General features: G+C 37.8%; 1 protein-coding gene across 2 annotated transcripts in view; it reads right to left on the bottom strand.

Moving 5' to 3' along the window:
* Positions 1–16015, bottom strand: part of SYNPO2 (synaptopodin 2) — a 166583-nt gene that overhangs the window by 15587 nt on the left and 134981 nt on the right. The gene's annotated exons all lie outside the window — the stretch shown is intronic.

Here is a 16015-nt window from a genome sequence, read left to right on the forward strand (position 1 = left end):
ATGGCTTTTGCTTTCTCGGAGGAAAATTTTATCTGTTAAGATATGTGTGGGTGCTATTGAACAACCTTGCTCAGGCCCTTTGCATGACTTTCTCTAAATTTCCTGCTGGCAGATTTTTAAGCAATCCTACTGTCACAACTCCTAGTTACATTTAAAAAAAAAAAAAAAAGACTGAGAAATCCAAGCTGTTAGTGGTAGTGACAGAGACATATCAATAAGTACATAACACGACATTATTTCATAAAAATGCAGAGATTACATTATGAGGAAAATGATTTTCTTGATCTTTGTAACTATTTTTCTATCCATTACATTTCTAAACTTATTAAATAGATCCTTTGATTCATATCCTGGACTCTGGGGAAAATGTTTAACCTACTGTTCTTGGGAAATTTAAGATTTACTGCCAAATCATGTTTATGTTTCCTTCATTGAAAACATGGCCCCAGAGTGATGTTTAAAATTAGGAATTAAAAAATATAACTCTTCCCCTGGGAAATGACCAACTTGTTTTCTTACATGCAGAGTAGATAACAATTTTGCTTAATTACCTTGCAATATCTCTCTGGTACAAGTGGTAAATTTTGTTTAATGATATCTTTCTTGTTTGAGGGAATTTACACAATAACTTTATGTATGTCATTTCATTTTAGAGACAGGAGAATGCCATAAAGTAAGTGAAATTTTCAAATGAATAATGGTTTTTCAAATGAATAGCTAAAAGACCACTAAGAAGGAGAATAGATTTGAGCAGAGTATACAGTGATAGCCCTGATGGTGTGCTTTTCAAATGCAAACAGGAAATATGGAACTACCTTTTATCAAAAGTGTCCCAGGTACATTTCTTCAAAGTAGGGAGCATTTACTTCACTTGAAAATACTAATCCCAAGGACTGAGAGTTTGGGGTTAGTAGATACAAACTATTACATTTAGAATGGATAACCTGGAGTTCCCATTGTGGCACAGTGGAAAAGAATCTGACTAGGAACCATGAGGTTATGGGTTTGATCCCTGGCCTCACTCAGTAGGTTAAAGATCTGGCGTTGCGGTGAGCTGTGGTTTAGGTCACAAACGTGGCTCGGTTTGAGTTCTGGCGTTGCTGTGGCCCTGGCATAGGCGAGCAGCTACAGCTCCTGTTAGACCCCTAGCCTGGGAGCCTCCATATGCTGTGGGTATGGCCCTAAAAAAAAAAAAAAAAAAAAAAAAAAAGAATAAATAACCAATGAGATCTTACTATATAGCACAGGGAACTTATGTTCAGTCTCTTGGGATAAACCCTGATGGAAAATAATATAAGAAAGGGAATGTATGTTTATGTATGACTGGGTCATTTTGCTCTACAGCAGAAATTGGTACAACATTATAAATCAACTATACTTAAATAAATAAAAAGAATAAAGAAAAAGAAAATACTAATCCCAGGTATACATGTAATCCCATTAATTGTTCAAGGGGCTGTCTCATAAGGTATTAGGATACTTGTCTACTTATCAAACTTTCACAATTAAAGAGCAAATATTTAATTTGCTCTTGGTATTAGATGTTATTACAGCTTTTCCTATTAGCTTAACTATCTTAATGCACTTATAAAACAGCAACATGTAATTATCTAAACATAACATTGTATATTAATACTATAGCAAATTTTGCTACATGTGCCACTCATTTATTCAAAGAACCTCATTTCTTATTATTTCCCTAACCATGCCTCATCCCCAAGTTCACTGTCATTTTGATATAGAGATAGGTAGTTATTGACTATCCAATAGTTAAACAATTGTTTCACTTTCAGTATTGATTCATGCAAATGCATAGATAAAGTAACAAAAGCCTTATGAATTAGCACCAAACAGTTAAACCCCCCAAGCCACTTTGGATGGCTCCCAACCCTCCTAAGCCTAAAATGAATGATAAATTCTTCTGGAGGTACTAACATGTTTAGGCCTTCATAAATACACATTTGAGATTAAGAGATCATTCAGTAATATATATGTCTGAAGTTCTTAAGCAACTATCCATAAAAAAAAAAAAAAGAAAAATGCTGAAGAAGGGGTAGGAAAAAAAATGTTACAAGTGCTAATCTATTTGTAAAAAGATTCCTTCCTTAGGAGTTCCCATTGTGGCTCAGTGGTTAACAAATCTGACTAGGAACTATGAGGTTACAGGTTCGATCCCTGGCCTCTCTCAGTGAGTTAAGGATCCAGCATTGCCATGAGCTGTGGTGTAGGCTGCAGATGTGGCTTGGATCCTGCATTGCTGTGGTGTAGGCTGGCAGCTACAGCTCCAATTAGACCCCTAGCCTGGGAACCTCCATATGCCTTGGGTGTGGCCCTAGAAAAGCCAAAAAAAAAAAAAAAAGACTATAAAAGATTCTTTACTTATACCAGTGAAAAAGCTCCTCTCCAATCTGTTTTGATCTATTTCTTAAATATTATGAGACTTTTTCTGATAGTAGTGTGCAGATTTTCCAGTGAATGGTTGTTTCCTTGTTCCACTCTTGTTCTTAATCTCACTTCTCTCAGTATTGGTAAATCTAATGGAGAAAAGTCCCACTTTTATTTAGCCTTTTTTTTAGGGCTGGACCCATGGCATATGGAAGTTCCCAGGCTAGCGGTCCAATTGGAGCTGTAGCTGCTGGCCCCACAGCCACAGCAACAGCAACACTGGATCCCAGCTGCATCTTCAACCTAGCCCATAGCTCCTGGCAACACCGGATCCTTAACCCACTGAGCAAGGCTAGGGATGGAACCCACATCCTCATGGATACTTGTAAGGTTCTTTACCACTGAGCCATGAAGGGAATTCTAGTAGGTTCCTTTTAAAGTATAATTAGTAGATCAGCAATCATTGACCAGCTAGAATCACACACCTAGTGGCCTAGGCTAAAGCTTTTGTGTGTTTTAGCTGGGAGGAAACTTATTTCCCAATTCTTTCATTTAAAGGTCCTGAAGGGTTGAGTTCCTGTCGTGGGTCAGGGGTAACAAACCCAACTAATATCCATAAAGACACGGGTTCGATTCCTGGCCTCACTCAGCGGGTTAAGGATCTGGTGTTGCTGTGAGCTGTGGTGTAGGTCACAGACGCTGCTCAGATCCGGCATTGCTGTGGCTTTGTCATAGGTCGGCAGCTGTAGCTCTGATTTGACCCCTAGTCTGAGAACTTCCATATGCCTCAGGTGCAGCCCTAAAAAAAAAAAGACAAAAAAATAAAAATAAAAAATAAAGGGCCTGAGGGGAATGGGAGTTGGGGGAGCAGCTCTCACAGTTTCACTGTGAGTCAAATCCTCCCACATGAAATGCAACTTTAATGTTACAATTATTTGTCCAAACCAGTACATTTTTTTTTCTTTGCAAAAGATGTGGTCTAGATGAGACAAAATGAAGTCTGACAATATAGTGCATCTCCACAATACACTGATAATTAAACATCTCTGCATTATTCACAAAGTAGGATTTTGGTTTTGACCATGGTTGACAGTGGTGGGGAGAACATTATAGAAGTTGGAAAGAAAAATGACAAAATAAAGGTTGAATAGTGAAAGTAAAGAAGATAAATACAAAATGGTTCTTTGTAAAAGCTTGCTTTTTGTATAAATGCACAATACATGGGACATAATTTTATAAAATGTAATATGTGCATTTTAACAGGATGGAGATACAGTGAATCAGGTGAAACCATAAGCAAGGGGCAGTAAAAGTTCTGCTTTGCGGCACTGCAAGCCCTTTTCTTACTTCAGGGTGCCTGATGGCTGCCCCAGGACTAAAGGTGTCTCCAAGTTTCACAGAGCTCTCCATTTTCAGGATGCACTGTGTGTGAGGATACCAAGAATAGTCAGGAAGAATTATAATCACACTTTACAGACATTGGAACCAAAGCAAATCCTCTAGCCAGGGCTTTAAGGAAAGAAAAATTATTCTCTAACCTCCTAAGTTCTGCAGGATTTCCTGTTGTGGCTCATCAGGTTAAGAACCCAACTAGTACCCATGAGGATACAGGTTCAATTCCTCGCCTTGCCCAGTGGGTTAAGAATCTGGCATTGCCATGAGCTGTGGTGTAGGTTGACAGACACGGCTTGGATCCAGCATTGCTGTGGCTGTGGTATAGGTCGGCAGCTGCAGGAGCTCTGATTCATCCCCTAGCATGGGAACTTCCATATGCTGCAGGTGTGGCCCTAAAAATAATAATAATAATAATAATAATAATTTTAAGATACTCTTCCTTTCTTCAAATATTCTGGAAATTAAAATGATAAGGAACAAATTTTGTCTTGTGAGCTTTTAAACTGACCCTGTTTTTTTGTTTTTTGGGGTTTTTTTTGTCTTTTTAGGGCCGTGGCATATGGAAGTTCCCAGGCCAGGGGTCAAATCGGAGCTGCTGCAGCTGCCAGCCTACACCACGGCCACAGCAACACTGGATCCGAGCCATGTTTGTGATCTACACCACAGCTCATGGCAACGCTGGATCCCTAACCCAGTGATCGAGGCCAGGGATCGAACCTGCATCCTCATGGATGCTAGTCAGATTCATTTCCGTTGGACTACTATGGGAGCTCCCAATCTGGCCCTGATTTTTCAAAGCCTTGAACTACATCAAAATACTCATGAAACTTAAAAACCCAAATGTTTTTAAGGAGCTATTTACATATAGAATTATAAAATCTTAGAGATGGAAAAGATTTTAGAGATCCTGCAATTGAGCTTGCATGAGGTTCGAGAGTTCCTTCTACAACACACCTGATAGGCATTGCAGTGGAAAAGCACAGGATGTGAAAACAGATAAACCTGGATTCTCCTGGTGAGTCTGCCACCTTACTGGCTGGGTGATTCTGGGCAATTTCTTAAGTTCTCTGGGCTTTAGATTCCTTATCAATTAGAAAAAATGAGGATAATTTAATGGCGGAGTGGCACAATTCATCTACATTGCCAACCACAGTTGTTGACTACCCACTCCTTACCACAGCCCTTGGCCTGACAACCTGCACCCGATTTTGCCTGAAGTTATGGCAAGGACCAAGTAACCACACAGAGCAGAGTTCCCTCCATCTAGCACTGAGTCATCTTCTTTTTCTCTCCTCCCTTCCCCTCTCCTATTGCTGTACCTGGGAGCATTGGATAAGAGATAGGGAGCCCCTCATGACTGAGGGCAGGAGAACTTGCTGGAATAAAGTTGTTGTGTGAATTAAATACATGTATTAAGGCCCTTAACACATTTGAAATTTCTAATATATATGTTAGTTCTTTCTCCATCCCTTCCCCCAAGTTGTTGAAACTTTCTTAATTTAAACTGAAATTTACTGTCTTGTAACTGCCATTCATTAGTCCTGTTTTTCTTTTTCACCAATGAAGACCTTTAATCTCTCATCCATATCAAACTTCCTCAAATATCCAGCTCTTCTACCTCCTCCCACTGGTAAATGTACGAACATATCTCCTCTCACAGAACCTCCAGACACCTCACCATCCTTTTTGTTTTAGAAATAAACTTTAGTGCATCAAAGGCCTGAAAACAATACTCTCAATGGGATCAAAGCTGTACTCAGTGGGTCCACCTCTCCCTTTGTTCTGTTTAAGCAGCCTCTAAGGTTTAAGCAGCCTCTGACTGATTTTGTCAATCCACCACACCATTCGTTCATTTAAATGTGAAGTTTAAACAAAAGTACTGGGATATTTCCCTGTGCTCCATAAATGTTTTGAGGATTTTACAGTCATATTTGTTTTCATTTTAAAAAAGCTAATTAGCATTCAAAGTGCTTCAAAATTCTCCTTTAGTCTAGATCCCAAAATAAAAATGTTTTCATTACTGCCAGAGAGATTTCAGTTTGTTATTAGTAAGAACATTTTTGATTGGAGATAAGAGACTCTACCGCCCTACGGCCAAGGGAAGTCATACAATCCCTTTCCCCAGAGATAAGAAAAATCAGCCAAAGAATTTTGTACAGTCTCTAGATGATAAAATTGTATCATTCTATACCTAGAAATATTTATTCTCAGCCTTGATTAGAAGCAGAGGGCCAGATAAAATCACATCTCAAAGTCCTCTTTATTCTTCTATTTAAAAAACAAATTTAGAAGACTGTTTAAAGCAAATTATTTGCAACACGTTTTTAGAATGGCTGCCTGTGACGCACTCTGAACAGGAAGAGAGTTTGCTGCCACCTCCTGGGCCCCTAGAATAAAGTCATCAACATCAGCGCTTCAGGGCCTGTTCCTTCAGACAGGGCATCAAGAGCATTTGAAAGCAGGTGCTGTTTACAATTCTGGCTGTCCCTGATTGGATGAACTGGAAAACTATTCATGAGTTTTAAAGAATAAAGTCTACTTCAGTGTTTTTTGTTTTTTTGGCCACGTCCACCACATGTGGAAGTTCCTGGGCCAGGGATCGATCCCATGCCACAGCAGCAATCTGAGCTACTACACTGACAACACCAGATCCTTAACCCACTGTGCCACAAGGGAACTCCTGACTTCAGTGTTTTGTGTGTTAGAAAGTTGTTTTCAAAGTGCAGTTCACAACCATTGATATCAGAATCACCCAGGGTATATATATAAAAAACAAATTCCTGGGCCCCACCCAGAGCTACTAAATCAGAATTTCCCTGGGGAAAGGGGAATCAATTTTCCCTTGGGACCAAAAGTTGGAAAACTATATGTTAGGATACTCTGAGGGCAATAGTTTGCTAACACTAAATCCCTGTATATAAAGGCAATGACATTAGTTGGTGAATTGAAGTGTTAAATTTTAAATCAAAAGTTCTAAGTGATATATTTTGCTTTGCTCTTTATTTCAGTAATACCACCTGAAATGGATTGTAACATTTTGTTGGATATTTTATAATGTAGAATTCAAAATCTATTTAGCTCCTATTAAATTTACATGAAGGAATATAATTGACATCACCGGTAAGCATTAACAAGTAGTCCAGGAGTTTTCATTGTGGCTCAGTGGGTTAAGAACCTGACTACTACCCATGAGGATGCTGGTTCAATCCCTGGTCCCATTCAGTGGGTTAACCATCCAGTGTTGCTCCAACCATATGGTGTAGGTCACAGATACGGCTCAGATCTGGCATTGCTGTGGCTGTGGGGTATGCCAGCAGCCACAGCTCCAATTCAACTCTGGCCCAAGAGCTTCCATATGCTGAGGGTACCGCTATTAAAAAAAAAAAGTAGTCCAGTGGTCCAAACCATCAATAAACTATAAGTATGATTAAAAAACAAACTTATTGTGTAGGGTTTGTATGATCCTTTAATTAGCATTTTATTTATATCAGTCCAGCCTTTTCCTTAGTGATTTTTAGCTCTAGAGGATGGTTTTGTGAACACTTCTTTATCAATGCTAGCAGAAAGAACTAATGCAATGCAAGAAAGAGACCTAGTTTTTTTCTTTTTAAGAAAAAAATGTAATTAAATGTCACAAAAGGAAAACTGAACTAAATAAATTTAACTGTATTTGAAACAAAAGCAATTTTGAATTCTGATAAAATTTTCAGAATCTCAATGTGTTGTGATTTTTTTCTTTCTTCACAATCAGTCCTAATTTCTGCTTCTGACTCAGAGGATTCTAGAAGTACCAGAAAACCCACAAAAATTCCCTGGGTTTGAAGGGCAGCTGGAATTTTAGGTTCCTCCCTACATCAGTCACTCAGCTTCTGAGAAATGTTTTTCATCATTTGCTCTTCAAGCTGAGAGTTTGCTCAGTTCAGACAGAGGTTTCACTCTTTTCTGGTTGTAGAAACTGATCATGCTTCTCAGGAAAGGGGATCCATTACTCTAAAAGGGCCAGGTTGCTGACCCTTTGTCCTGGGATGGTGTTGGGGAGGAGGGATAAGAACAGCTGTCTGCTGTGCCATCAGAGGCCAGCCAGGTTCTGTCAGAGCCCCAACTGTTGCAGGCCTGAATATGGGTAGCCTTAAGGATTGGGTTGCCAACTGTTCCACTTACTGTGTGCTAGGCCTAGAAAAGCTTCAATTATCTTACTACAACCTTGCTCAGGATACCAACTATCCTATTTGGAGAATATATTTCATTTATAAGCATTTTCTATAAGAATTCTTTCTATATTGCTAAGTGTACCACACTCGTTCTCTTTAATATCGGTACTTTGAATTGAACATAGTCCCGTTGTAGTAGAGTCTGAAAATTTTTTTAAAAGCACTTTTTACCAGTCTTTTTGAACACTTTTTACCAGTCTTTTTGAACTCCAATAATGCTAGTACAATAGATGGAGACAAAAAAGAAAATTGACCCACAGGCTGAATATAGAGGAATATAGACATATAAACTTCAGTAAGAAGAAACAGTAGAGGAGAAACGAAGATCTCTCAGCAAAAAAGACTCCTGGGGATAGATTATTCCTCATGTCAATATGAGATTTGTTCAGATACTGCTTCTGCTTTTTCTATTTTAGTTCTGTTAGATACTTTAAATTGGAATTCATATTAACAGAAAAAAACCAAAAGAACTTATTTAATTATTGCTTTTGAAATAGCAGCTATTGTTTATTGGATGCCCTTTACAAGAATATTAATAGCTAATATATGGTGAATGCTTTCTATATGCCAGGCACTGTTCTATACACATAACACATATTGGTTTGTTTTAATCTTCACAACTTGTGAGGTATGCCTGTTATTCTCTCCATTTCCCAGCAGAGAGTACTGAGACACAGAAAGGCTGAATTATTTGCCTAAAATCTCCCAGTTGGCAAGAGGCAGCTTGGAATTCAGCTGTAGGCATTTGACCCAAGTCCACACACTTACCCACTGCAAAATGATGCCTCTGTAGGCTTGGTGTTTATGTGGAATCCAGTCATGGGTTGATTCCATTTAGGAAATGGTTACATTTTGCTTTCCCTAAATCCAATGATGACTTTTTTTTTTAATTTAAATATTTGAGGGAACAATTTTTCCCTATTGTTGTTACTAAAATTTGAGAAGTTTCTCATCACTATTCTTTTTTTCCTTAATTTACCTGGTATAAATTAGCACAGCTGTAGTAATATATGACAGCTCAAAGTGGGTGTTGAGGAACTTGCTCTAATACATTACAGATATTCCTTCAACGGTAAGTAACTAGCAAAATGTTAGGCCTCGCCCTATCATTTGAGTTAAAAGCAAATAGGCTGATAGAAATAAACACAACAGCCTTTCTCCCTTCCCTTCCACCTGTTTAAGAGTGTCTATCATTTGGGGCTACCAAAGTTATAAAAAGCTTTTCCAACATTTCATACTTTGATTTAGAAGGCTTAAAGTAACTTTTGAGTTATTTCTGAAACAGGTTAAAACTGACTGCCTCTGATGGGCAATTCCTTTCATATGTGACCCTTGTCTTCTTGTCATCAAGAAAGGTGTGTAACCTTGTGATTAGAGAGAGAATGGCTTTGGAGGCTGACTGTTGGGTCTTGAGTTTTAGGCCCATCACTTTAGACAATTTCCTTGATTTTATTTTCTCATCTGTAAAGTAGAATGATAATATGCTTCACACACTAGTCATTTTGTGATGCCTAAAAACGTTAACTTTTGTTAACGTTAGAATGGCACATGGCACATAGTAAGCCCTCATAATGATCACTTTATAAGTGGCTCTACGATTTTTAAATTAAGGCAGTGAAGCTCTGCAAATATAAGAGGTTTTTAAAATTGACTTAGAAGTTCACATCTACTTTCTTTGAGGTTAGTGATGAGAATATTCAAACCTATGTTTAGAATCCATTACACTATTTCCTCAGGAGATGTTTTTAAAATGACAATGAGACATAGTTTAAGAGGGGAGCAAAACTACCGAAAGTGCATAGGGTATAAAAATTTCCTTTCTAGGGAGTTTTTGACATAAATACTTGTTGAGAAACCTTCCACTGAGAACACTGCAGCAGCAAAGGTTTGCTGCCTCATTCATGTCCAGGGTGAATGCTAGCTCATCCAGGAGAGACTTTAAAAATTCAAATAATGACTACTTTTTGGATGTATTTTGAAACACTGAAAACTTGTGACTCAGCATTATTCTGTTTAGAATTATTCTTGTGGAAATAGCTCAAGTTATGGGTTTAGTAGCAAGTCAAGCTGAGTGCTCATTCACTACTTGATAAGAAAGTTCCCAGAATTACTTTTAGTCAGAAAGGCATGAAGCCAAGGGGAGAACTTCCTTTTATGTAGCACCTTTGATTTTTTTTTTTTTAATGACATTCCTTCCCACGCCCAGCCCACAAATATCCCCTTTTCACCCTGAAATAAGAAAATGAAAGAAGTTGGGGGAACTCACACATAATTACTGATAAAGCCACAATTTCTATTTATTAATACAGGTGCTTTCTCAGAGACTGGTTTTCATTTCCAACATACTAACATAGCATCTGATTTTATGAGCAATCTTATGAAAATGGTGGGATCCTTTCTAATGTCACTCAGTATGGTCAAAACCATCCATTAATGAGATGCAGAGTAGGCTCTTGGTGGATAGTTTGGTGAACAAACAATTAACAGGACTCAAGTAATGGGATTCTGGGGTGTAATGAGACTGTGAAAACCACATGGTACTGAAGGGAGAGCCTGGGCTTGGGCGTCAGATAAATATGTATGTCTAACCCTAGCCCACTACTTAAAAGCTTAGTGATTGTCAGACAAGTTGGTTAGCCTCTCTGAGCTTCAGATATCTCATCTGCAAAATGGAAATAATAATACCTCACTTTCAGGGTAATTCTGAGAAGTAAATGAAATCATAGTATAATTAGTTAAGGTCATAGGTCTAGACCCAATCCAAGGTTTGCTGCTTAATCCAAGGTCACTGTGTGATCTTGGGCAAGATATACAGCCTCTTTGTACCTCAGAATCCCATCTATAACCTATAAACTGAGGAGAATGATGGTACCTATCTCACAAGGACTACTGATAAAAAAAGATAATCTATGGTAGTTGCCAGAGGAGTCGTGGGGGGGGGTGGGCAAAATGAGTGAAAGTGGTCAAAAGTACAAGCTTCTGGTTATAAGATAAATAAGTCCTGGGAAATGTATAGCATGGTGACTATAGTTAACAATACCAAACTGTATATTTGAAAGTTGCTAAGAGAGTAGATCTTAAAAGTTCTCATTGTAAGAAAAAGAAATGTGTACCTATGTGTGGTAATGGATGTTAACTACACTTGTGAAGTCAATTTGTAATATATACTAGTATCAAATCATTACATTGTACACCTAAAACTAATACAATGTTATCATCATCTTAAAAAAGAGAGATAATCTATGAAGATACTTGGCATAATTCAGGGCTCAAAGTTTGTGCTCCATTAATTTCAGCTATTGTTATAATTTATGGAAAGTATTTAAAACCATTAGTGGCTTTTAGTAGAAACTGAATACCTCAACCACCCACCCTACCTCCTGCCTTCTCCTTAGATTTCATGAGGTTGTTTGAAAGGTTGCCACAGATTCCATCCTCACATGGCCATGTCAGCCTGACTAGGACCATAATCTTGACTCGGGGCCTTTGGGTGGTCTTGAAAACAGTTTATTTCACTAAATAAAGATATCAAAGATTCTCCCTGACTTCTAAAATGATTCCTGAAAAACCAAAATACTTTTGCTTTTTGATATTTACTTCCAAGAAGAAAAGTTTTCTGTTTATTCCTAAAATGTGAATTTCTTTTCAACTTAGAGCTAACTGCAATTCTTTGTTTGTTTCCATGAACAACTACTAATAGTTATCAAGGTGCTCAAGAAGTCGGGGCTATGAAAGCTGGAGTCCTCCAGGGTGTAAATGTTATTTTAAGTGTTATTATTATTATTGGGTAGAAGAAGAAGGGTAGTCTGGAAAGTAGGTGCTTGTGATTATTTTTATTAGGGACTATGAATATATATTTCACCAGTCATAAAGCACACATAATTTAGATAAACATATCAAGAATGAGGTATAAAGAGAGGTAAACATGAGGAACTTTATATTTAGAACCATTTAGAATGAAAACTTAAGAAATTATGTGTATCACTAACAAATGATTATTTAAACTATATGACCCTATAGAGATCTTTTTTCTTTTTATACTTGAGAAATACTTTATTAGCTGGCAAAACTCTGCTAAATATCAGGAGTCTGAGAAGTATCTGACAGGATTTGATGTATTTTTTTAATTTAATTTTTATTTTATATTGGAGGATAGTTGTGTTAGAATTTGATATTTTTAAATTAAATTTCTCTTTATTCAGTTGCCTCTGAGTAGTAAGTTCTATGATTATCAAGTGCCAAATGATAATTTAGTATACAAATATACATACCTTAGAAAAATTTCTTTTAATGTAAGAAACTGGCTGAACCTATTAAAATTAAGGAAAGGATAGTCTGATTTGGGGGCTTCTGTATTGTAATGGCCGGATGCTCCATAGAATGTCCTATAATTTTTCTATTTATTTACTTTTTATTCAGACTGGTCTCTTTTAGCAATTTTGCCTGGTGTTTGGGTCCTGTGGGAATTTACTAGCTTGTTTTATGGCCTTTGGCCAATCCTGGTGGGAAGTCTAGAGAAGAATTCAATTCTGCTTTTTCCCAGAATACTTGTTGACAAACTCAGAAGCACTGAAGTGTTACACGAGTCTTTGTGTCCCCCAGAGTCCAGTGATAAGGGGACATGAGGCCAGCAAGGCAGAGTGCTTCTGGGAATATAATGTTGGCTCTCAGAATTTACATATCTTTCTCATGAACTCTTAACAATTTTTAAAACAAACTGAACAACTCTGATTCTATGAGGGAATGAGAACACAGCCCACAACTTCCCTCTGGAAACATTTTAAGCATTTAGCTTTTCGGAAAACAATCACTTCTTTTTGATGACCATGACTTCAAATACCCTTCCTGCCAGGCCGGTGGTGACTCATATAAAAGAGCAATGGATTTCAGGAATTCAGCCCTAGAATATGGGTACTTGCAGGTTCTTGAATTTATAACTGGATGAAATGATACACAGTGACAGACTTTTGTTTGAAAGAGTAAATCCAAACTCAGACACTAACAGCCAAATGTCTTTGTATGTTTTCAAGAGACTTCTGTGAAAGTGCTAAAGTCAGAATGTTTGATAGTCCTGTCAGCAGCAAGTAGCACTCGAATTTTTTTAAACTAGTAACTGTTAACAAAATAATGGTCCCACATAAGTTAGCATACCCCCCTTTAATCATTTGTTTTTGTCATCTAGATGTGACTCTTGCTGCCTGGCTAGAATTCAGCTATGTGATAGTATTCAGTTGCCCTAGGAAACCTACTTTTTGAAAGGGATCAGCCCTGTCTAGAAGAGTTAAAGAACTCTGGATTACTTTTAAGAACTACTGTAACTGAGATCAGTTTTTCTATAGTTAAAATGAGTTCCTTCTTGTGAAGATTAAATGAGAAACATGTTATCATTAACAATCATACTAGATATATTTTGAAGTACAAACTTTTACATGCTCCAGAAGGACAACCCCGATGTATCTTATAAAACATATTCCTAAAAATGTATGTGTTAATGCAGAAACAGTGTGATTTTTTTCCTCTCTCAAAGCAGAATGTGTTTATTATTGAAATATTAGAAACAAAACTGTTCTAAGATTAAAGTGGCAATGCTCAGAATCACAGTCTTACTAGTTTTATGAATCAATAAGCTCTCCTATAAGACTGAGAAGAATATGTGTAGTTACACTTACATAGTATCTTTCTTCCTAGAATATCTAGTGCTGTGCATACTCACTATGGCACAACATTCCAGGAAGAGAGGTTTGAGACATCATTAAGGGGAAACTGGTGGAAAGAAATTTGCATGAGGTCCTGCAATAAGTCAGTGACTGTGATTATATTTTATTTATATGTCAGTGCCTATAAACCATGGAGTGGATTCCTTGGGATAACCTAACACAAGCTCTAGGTAAATACTTGTTGCTATTTTGTTGATGATGAAAACTTGACTTCATAGGTGCTCTGCCTAGAAATTAAGCTAACAAAGGACAAGGGAAAAGGCAGGATTGCAAAAACTAAACCAAAACTGCCTTCTCATAACCTCAAACCAGCCAACCAACCAATCCAAAGATCTGCCACCACAACAAAGCCAACAACACCCAGAATTCAAAGGGTGCCCAGTGGGAAGGAAGCTGAGGTCATGAGCCCTAAGTCTCCCACCTGCCACAATGACATCATTTCCATAACTCCAACCTGAAAAGTGGTATAGCTTATTGTGCATATAAGTTCCCAGGGGACTCCCTGATTCAAAAGAAGAGGCAAAGAAATCCCTCTTTCTCCAGGGTGGCTTCTCTCTCCCATGCCCCTATCCCTTGGGGTAAGATTAGACTCTGCAGTGGATACAATTTTGGAGGATTCCCACACCTTTTCCATAATCTGGGACTGTATAGTCTCAGATGGGCCCTCTGCTACCAGCTCATAGTCAAAGTTGTGGATGTTTTGACTGCATGCCTGACATGTTTCTTAGAAGCTTTTCGGGAACCCCACAACAATCCCAGCATGTTAGTTGTGTCTTCAGTCATCAATTCGCAACAGTGACTCTGCTAAGATGGCCACCTGTCCAATGGGAAATGGACCAAAAGCACTTCTCATTCTTGCATACCACAAACCACTGGACAACTGGGAATACTTGTGGGTGATTACCATTCTAGGCTACTTTTGAACTAGTGATCTCAAATTGACTACCATATGTTCCATTGTCTTCCTTCAAATTCATGCTGTTCTTTAAATGCTATGTTAAGAATGTAAAGTTATAAAAAATGATCTCCTTTCCTGCTTCACCTTAAGATGCCTTTTTTTGGTTGTTCTATTAGAAAAGAATGCAAAATGCCCAGCATTCAACAGACTTCCTTTGAAGGGAACAAGCAGTACAAACAATAGTGTTATATAATGGAAAGAGTGCTTTTTCCTTTATCCTGGATGAATCTTCCTAATTGATTTCCCAAAAAAGCAAATAAGAATCCAAGCTACATCCTGTGGTTCTAAGCTCTAGGTAAATTGCCACCAAAGGTAACAGAAGATTTTCCAGAGAAAAAGCAGAAGAATAAGCCCCATTGTTCTGTAGCTGACTTAATCCTCCTCTGTTATGTCACAGAAATACCTATTGTTTGTAGTTTTACAATGTACAGAGAAATGGAAATGCTCACAAAAAAAGAAATTCAGATGTTTTGGAAGCAATAAAAGAGAAACATCAGAGAAATGACTTAGGTCAGAATAGGTCATACAGGGAAGTTTTTTTTTTAATATGTACATTAAACAGATAAAGAAGAAAATAATATTTTAATAGGATAGTGAAAAATATAGCAGATTGACAGTGACAGCAGAAAAAGAACAGGAATACAGATATTTTCAGAGGATGAAAATGGTACCATGTACCCTCAAACCAGGCAAGCCTTTATGAGAGGTCTCTAGGTTTATCTCTTGAATCAAGTAGATGGTTTTCCTTGGAGCTGTCAAAAATGCTTTGTGGTTCTCTACATTAATTCATGTTGAATATTTTCCATGGTTGGTCAGACCTGGACTTAAAATAGATATGATAAAGGTCTTCAGGTTTACTGTCAGTAACATTATTAACTTCAGAGCCAGCTGGATGACTGCATGGTGTGTAACCAATCCAAATTTACAAGGTAACCTTGCCTGAATCCTTCTGGTCCATCAAATATAAATAATAAAGTGAAGGTGTGAGAATAGAATTGCAAGGAACAGCAGGAGCAGTTTTCAGAAAGCAAAACAAACACAAGAAAAAAATCTGTGAGGTCACTCAGAAATGATGCTAATAATGGTGTCCTCACCCTACAGTCTCCACACATCCGGGGTTCCTTATGCTTTGCAATCAGCCTCTGGAGTCAGTAGCCCTTCACACCCAAATCATGTGGTTTCCCAAGGGAAAACAATAGTTACTTGTACCTTTATCTGCAGCCTGTTCACCTTTTTTACATTACTCCATTATACTCTACCACTTGCCTCAGCTGAGGAAAACAAACTTAGGCTTTCATGGGCAACTGGAGATGTTGTCACTTAGTTTCTTTAGTAAATGGGGAGAGAGG

The sequence above is a fragment of the Phacochoerus africanus genome, chromosome 10 (assembly GCF_016906955.1).
Source record: "Phacochoerus africanus isolate WHEZ1 chromosome 10, ROS_Pafr_v1, whole genome shotgun sequence".
In the NCBI taxonomy this organism is placed as follows: Eukaryota; Metazoa; Chordata; class Mammalia; order Artiodactyla; family Suidae; genus Phacochoerus; species Phacochoerus africanus.